This window comes from Cynara cardunculus (assembly GCF_001531365.2).
Source record: "Cynara cardunculus var. scolymus isolate 2C chromosome LG 9, CcrdV1, whole genome shotgun sequence".
In the NCBI taxonomy this organism is placed as follows: Eukaryota; Viridiplantae; Streptophyta; class Magnoliopsida; order Asterales; family Asteraceae; genus Cynara; species Cynara cardunculus.
Window position 1 is genome coordinate 9,602,295 of NC_037536.1, and position 7,360 is coordinate 9,609,654.

A 7,360-nucleotide genomic window follows, 5' to 3' on the forward strand; every position below is an offset into this window, starting at 1 on the left:
TGAGATGGCTCACAGAGGGTCTGCGGTTTCGTCTTCTGTGAAGATCCTCTCCCATCTGTTTTTCAAAGGTTGTTAGCTGCATGTGTTTCTCACATGTCTAGAACTTTAATCGACTTTATTTGGGGGCTTAGATGATTTCACGCGTCTAGATCATGTCAGTAAGGTCGTTAGGAACTAGTATAAATAGCGGCTAAGGCATTTGTATTTAGTGTGCTTCCGAATTGTAATCATCTTATTTTCAATTGAATGAATTGAAAAAACTTTGAAGCTATTATCCTGTGTTCATCTTCTTCATCATCTTAACTGTGTGTTCTTGGTTTATTTCACTTTGTTCTGTTCTTATTATTGTTTCTGTTGCACTGTAATCGTCCTAGAGTTCATTCAGAGTAATAGATCAATATCAAAGCTGAATTTACAGGTCCAATAGAGTATGTAATAATGAATGAAATATTCATTTCCAAACATTTTTAAAGGGAATCTGATGCAAAGATGAAGGGGGAGTAACATTGATAATGGCAAAAGAGTCAAAAGAAGTGTGACTGGAGATAATTACAGAAACATAATTCATGTGCTACAATGACTGAGAGATGTTGAACGTGAAGATCAACTTTACAACAGCTTACTGAAGATTAATTTTGAATATTCTTTGAAGATCAAATCTTGTACATTGTTTCTGATGATTACTGTTCTACATTGTCAAAAGAGAAGATCGTCGCTGTTCTACATTCGAGGGGGAGAATGCTAGAAGATCTTTCTCAACAGATTATTGCTTGAAGATTTCAAGTTGAAGAATTCTTTTGATAAAGACATAATGTGCTTAAAGATTCAAAGTTCAAACAGGACTCAAAGTGCAGAATTTCTTTCAAGTCTGAATACAAAGGGGGAGATTGTTAGGATTGAAAATCAGTATTAAATTGTATTCGTCTTGAAAGTTAAATATTGTCTATAATTGTAAAAGTCATCGTGTTTGACTTTTCTTATAGGAGTTTGACTTTGACTATGTTTAGAAGTTTGACCCTATAAATAGGGTGATGTCTTTGTATCTCTTGTGAGAGAGCTTCATTTGTAAGATTCTGATTACGTAATAGAGAGTTGACAAAGCTTTGAATGTTTGACTTTCTCTCTCAAATATCATCTTGTGTTCTTGAATGTTAAATCTTAGATCTGCCATGTTTGTGAAGCTTTCATGAAGATTGATCATTAAAGAGGACTATCACCTATGTTTTTATTAGTCTAATCATGTGGAATTTGGACCACCACTGAATTAGTATTACTACGAACTGTGGGACCTAAGTGAGTGTAGGGGCTACTTATGGTCGTTTGTAAAATAATTGGGCACATTGGTCAGGAAAGGCTCAGTAGCGTCTCAAGTTTTAAACATCGTTGTAGATTTACATTTATTATGTGCAAAAGTTATGTATAGGTTTGCAAGTAATGATTTATGCATTGTAATGTTTTTGTGCATATGAAAACCCGTGAACTCACCAACTCTTTGTAGTTGACGTTGTTTTATGTTTCATGCTTTTCAAGATTTAAGTAAGAAATGAAGTTTTTTTTGGAGCATATATGTGGCGACACCGATTAAGTTCATTTCGTATCTTTTGTAAAGTAGTATTCTATTCCAACTTGGTTATGGATGTTAAATTCGAATTTTTGTAAAACTTGAATGGTGTTATTTAATATCTGCTGCTGTGACTCGCTTACCTGTTACATCTCGTGTTTCCGCTTTAACGGGGTGTGACATTTTTCCCTTCCCCTTACCGTCTGCCCTTCCTGCAATATATATTTAAAATCACAAAACGAGGGTTAGACCGAAAGGTCTAGTGAGTTACCCTATTTATGATATTGTAGGGTGAAAATCACCAAAACTTTTATGTAAAACAACTTTTCACATATATAACAAATATATGAACAAGTAAGAACATAATACCAATACCTTTCACTTTTCAAGCCAAATTCTCTGATTGCAAACAATACATCAATCCAAACAGTTTTGCACTAACCAGATTATCATAATGCCACTTTTAAACCTTTCAAATCAAATAATGTTTATTCAAATTTCAGGCTAAACCTGTTATCTCCTCCTTAATAACATCCAGACTATGATTTCCAATAAGAACCCTGATCCTAAACCTTTAAATCACAAAGAAATAAATATTTCCAGACCACGGTAATCTTAAAGGATATAATAGTAAGAGTTATATTACATAACACACGTACATATGCCACCCTTATATCCAAATGTACACCTCTCCTTGATATGCCACCCTTATCCCATGGTACACCTCTCCTTGATATGCCACCCTTATCCCATAGTACACCTCTCCTTGATATCCCACCCTTATTTCCACAACAAAATATTTCACAAAACAATTCCATATAAAATAGACCGCAGTCAATGGAATAATATCAGTTCAAAATCATCTGTATCAAAATTCCCTTTTCTTGTTAAAAGAATTAATAAGATGTTAAAGCAACACATAATCTGGTCAATACCTTGGCCGGATTACTAATTCGGACAACCCTTCTCTTTACCTATCTGATTTATCACTTAGTTTTTATCTTCAAACTTTGTCCGGATTACCAATCCGGACAACATTTAACAAGACTTGTCCGATTGAAATAAACCGGTCACCCTTTCAGCCGTATTCATACTTCTCCGATCAAAATATTCAAAGATTTCATAAATCGCATACACATAAACCGGCTAACACAATTAATCATTTTACCTTTAAACCGGTTAAGGCATGTCCGGTTTAGGTCTAATCCACTTGACCCTTGTCCGGTTTAAAACTAAACCGGTTGTTACACCAGCGATTTAACCTTAATCGCTCACATTTTGTCCGATTTATATAAATAAATCTCTTAACACCTGCCCGATTTATATATAAATCGCTCAACACTCATACGGTTTAAACTTCAAACCGGGTAAAAAGTTTATACAGCACAATTTGCTTCTGATCTCGATAAAGCTACTCAGAATCAATTGGCAAGAGGTAAACAACTTATGCATTTCAAAGGTGTAGATCCCATTATATCAATCTTCAAGTAATCTTCAAACAACAATGGCAGATCTTGATAAAACTCTTTAAGAACACTAGAGAGAATAGAGAGAAAAGGCCAACTATCAAACTTGGTCAAACTTTCATATACGAATCAGATATTACAAACGAGCATCCTACTCTAAAAATACAAGAGAACACCCTTTATATAGGGTTAAACCTATAGACAAAATTCAAAGTCAAACATCTCTATTAAAAGTCAAACACGATGACTTTTATACAATTATAGACAATTTTATCTTTCAAGACAAATACAATTAGACACTGATTTTCAGTCCTAACATTCTCCCCCTTTGTATTCAGGCTTGAAAGAATTTCCGTGCTTTAAGTCTCGTTTGAACTTTGTAACTTTAAGCACTCTATGTCTTCTTCAAAAACAATCTGAAATCTTCAGACAAACATTTGTTGAGAAAGATCTTCTAACATCCTCCCTCTCGAATGTAGAACAGTGATTGTCTTCTCTTTTGACAATGTTGAACAAAAACAGCAACAATCTTCAGATATGATCTTTAAAGAATCTTCAGACAACAAACTCTAAATTTTCTCTTTCAAAAGAGAACTCTGATGGTAAAGTTTTGAAACAATGATCTTCTCATTCAAAAACTCTCAGTCGTTGTAGCACAAGAATAATCTTTCTGTAATTATCTCCAGTCGCACTCCTTTTGAATCTTTTGCCGACTTGATGTTACTCCCCCTTGATCTTTACATCAAGTTCCCTTATAATGATCGGAATTGGACATTTCATTCATTATTTCATACTCCCCCTTATGATGAAACGAGAATCATTACATCATACACAAGAATGAATGAAATCCTCCATGTAAGCCGTCAATTCAAGAAATAGTAAGTAGATCTTTTCAAATCCACTTGCTTAATCTTTTCAGATTAAGGGAATGGGAAGGTAACAACTAATTTCAACGAATGAAATTGTTTTCAATCTTATAAAAAGATTGGCCTGTGAGTATAACAGATATACTCAGTACAACGGATGTACTGTATATATGAGACTTTTTGATGCTCATCTCACCAGGTCTTCCATTCAATCATCGGTAGCTTAAAAATAGCATATCTATGAATGTTTTGGCAAAATAACATATAAAATGCTAAATCTGTGTAGTGTAGAAAAATAAAGCAACTAATGCTTCTATTTAGGCTCAAAAAGATAAATCGTGTGGACTACACAAATTTATAAGACGCAATTAGTGATCAAAAAGACTTGAAGGGGGGACATATATCCTTCTATTTCAATATCAACTTTCTCCGAATGAGAAATTGATAGATTGTGAGTTGCGTGCCCCAAGTGTTATTGAAACACTTATATGTTAAGAGATAAATGAGTAGCTGGTGGGGTTGTGACAAGAATTGGCCTGGGCGTTGCCTTTTTCAATATTAGTCTCCAAAGAATCGAGAACTAATAGATTACGTGGTATGCCCGAATTTTAGAAGTTTGGAACAGGATTCTTATGTTCTTTTAATCCTGACACAAATCTCGTCAATTCTTTTAGCTCAACAACTACCCCTTTCTTTTTCATTTTAGTCTCAGCACACAAACCCTTTTGTATATAAAGCTCACTCAGATATGGTTGTCCTCATGGGTAGGTTTGTCGGTTCTGACATTCCATTGAGGTATTTCTGATAAGCACTAAGTCCCTCCTAAAATTACATTTTATGCTCAGTTGATCACAATGATTGATCAAAAATATTATTTCTGTAAAGCACAATGATCAGATAAAATTGATCAAGAAAAATATATCGTTTAAGCACAAACAATGAAGAAATGATGCGATAACGATCAGATTATTCAATATGCGAGAGAAATGAATGAAGATCTGTAAGAACGAGTTTACAGAATCTGATATTAAAAAAATTTATTGAATGTATATCAATCAAAGAAAAAAATATATCAAAAAACAACATTTGAATACAAACGAGCGTATCACCTGATTTATATATAAGAGACTTGATAATAACAGTTTGAAGAATCGCTGAAACAGGTATTGGAGTTATGTACGATGAGAAATTACGCAAGTAAAATCTCAGAAAATACTTGTTCAGAAAATGTACTTGTTTCTAAAAAAATCATTTTTCGAAAAACATTTATTAAACTTTTATTCAAAAATTCTAGAGACTCCCCCTAGAAAATAGATTTAAGAAATGTTTCAGTTCAGCTCAAAAATTTTAAAAATTGGAAACATTTTTAGCACGGGTCCTAAACTGGTTGTTTAGAAACCACACTCGGTAAAGTACGGGTCCTGAACTGTATTGTTCAGAAGCCTTATTTGGAACAATTTACAGCTCCCCCTGCATTAGTGTATCACTGATATGATATTCTGATCAGCACAAAATTGACACACCTGCAAAACCAGATTAAGTAGATTTTGGTACCCAAACGAACTTGGGTCTTATTTTGTTAGTATCGGGTTGGGGTATTTTGTAACTTCCAAACCATCTATTCCTATTAGATATATTCTTTCTAGCACTTTGAACATGATGATCAGAAATAGAATATAAGCCATACAAGTTATTGTGATCATACCTGTTCTTACCTTTCCAACTGTTCTGATAGTTGTTATCTACATGCCACCTGTTGTCTTTTCTTATTGAGAAAATCTTCGGTTCTGCATGTTGAGCACATGATTCTTCTCTTGCTAAGATTGATCAGATCATTAGTGGATCTCACAATGCAAGGAAGAACAGAGTTGGTAACAACAGGTATATGAGATGAAACATAATCAACTTTATTAACCCAAATGCTTTTAGTCTTAGAAGATTTATTGGGTGATCTGATAACATATCTTAGATAATACTGATTAGAAGAACAAGAACTGTTCGATTTGAAACAATCATAAAAGCTGGTTTTACACTGAGACGGAGAACAAATTGAACTTTGTGCACAAAAAAGTCTTTGATTTTCTTTAAAAGTTGGTCTCTTTCCATAGTAACTAAATCAAACTTATTTTGAAGTTATGTTCTCATCTTCAACTCAGTTTCAAGGTTTGCCTTCAGATCAGACAATTTCTTTGTAGTGTCAAGGAGTTTACCTTCTAACTCCTTTTGAAGCATTTCAAACTTTCTCTTCTGATTTATTAACTCTCTTTTTGTTAGGAATGAAATTCAGCATAAAATTGTATTCGTCTTGAAAGATAAAATTGTCTATAATTGTAAAAGTCATCGTGTTTGACTTTTTTGTAAGTTTGACTTTGACTTTCTACTCTTTCAACTTTGACCCTATATAAAGGGTTTGCCATTATAAATATTGTAGGAGAGTTCATTTTGATAAATCAATATACGTTTGAGAGTTTGACCAAGACTTTGATTGTTGACTTTCTCTCTCTCTACTCCTTTTAGGGTTCTTACATGAATATCATATTCTGACATTGTTATTTGAAGATTTAATGAAGATTGATTGATAGAGGACACATCACTTTTCTCGTCATCTGAGCTGCTCTTTTCATTCTCAGAAGCGATGTCAAGCCACTTTTTCTTATTAGCAAGCTCCTTAGCAAAAGTTGTATACTTCTTTGAAGTATCTCTCTTTTCAAGAGCAAATTGCTTATTCTTTTCGTCTAAAGCCTTCTGCTTTAGAGCAATGCCTCTAGATAACTTCTGTATTTGGCTCTGACACTCTTCAGTAATGTCTTTCATCTCTTTATCGTGCTTGGTACGTTCTAAGATGATTAGCTGCTCAAAATCAGATATTTGCTTTAACAACGTTTTTGTATTTAACTCTAGCGAGTTTATCTTATTCTCATAAGATATACGTTCAGCTCAACTCTCTTCTCTTTCTCAAACTTCTTTCTCTCAACATCCATACAATTCTCAACTTTTATAACCTTCTCTTTCTCTTCAATCAATAATTTCCTCAACTCAACTAAATCACTTCTCAGACTTACTAAAATTTTCAGTAAAGTTCTCTGTCTCTGTATTAACTTTCTCAGAACAATTCTTTACTTTTTGCAAATCTTGAAGTTTATTGAATAACTTCTTATTTGCATCAACCCAAATATTCAATTCTTCTTCACAGTCTAACCTTACTTTATTCAAAGTTCTCTCAAATTCGAAAGTCTTATCAGATAAAATCTTTTCAGAGTTTTCTCTCAAGGTTTTATTCTCAGTTTGTAACTCCGTGATAAATTCTTTATCAGCAAAACTTTCATCAAACAACTTAAAATATTTTCTTTATAGTTTAGAAATTCTCTCTCTCTCAAAACTTTGTTCTCTTTCCCAAATGAAACTGCCATGTAAAAAAATGATTTAGGATCAAATGCGATGAAATCAGCTAAAAGAAATCAAATACA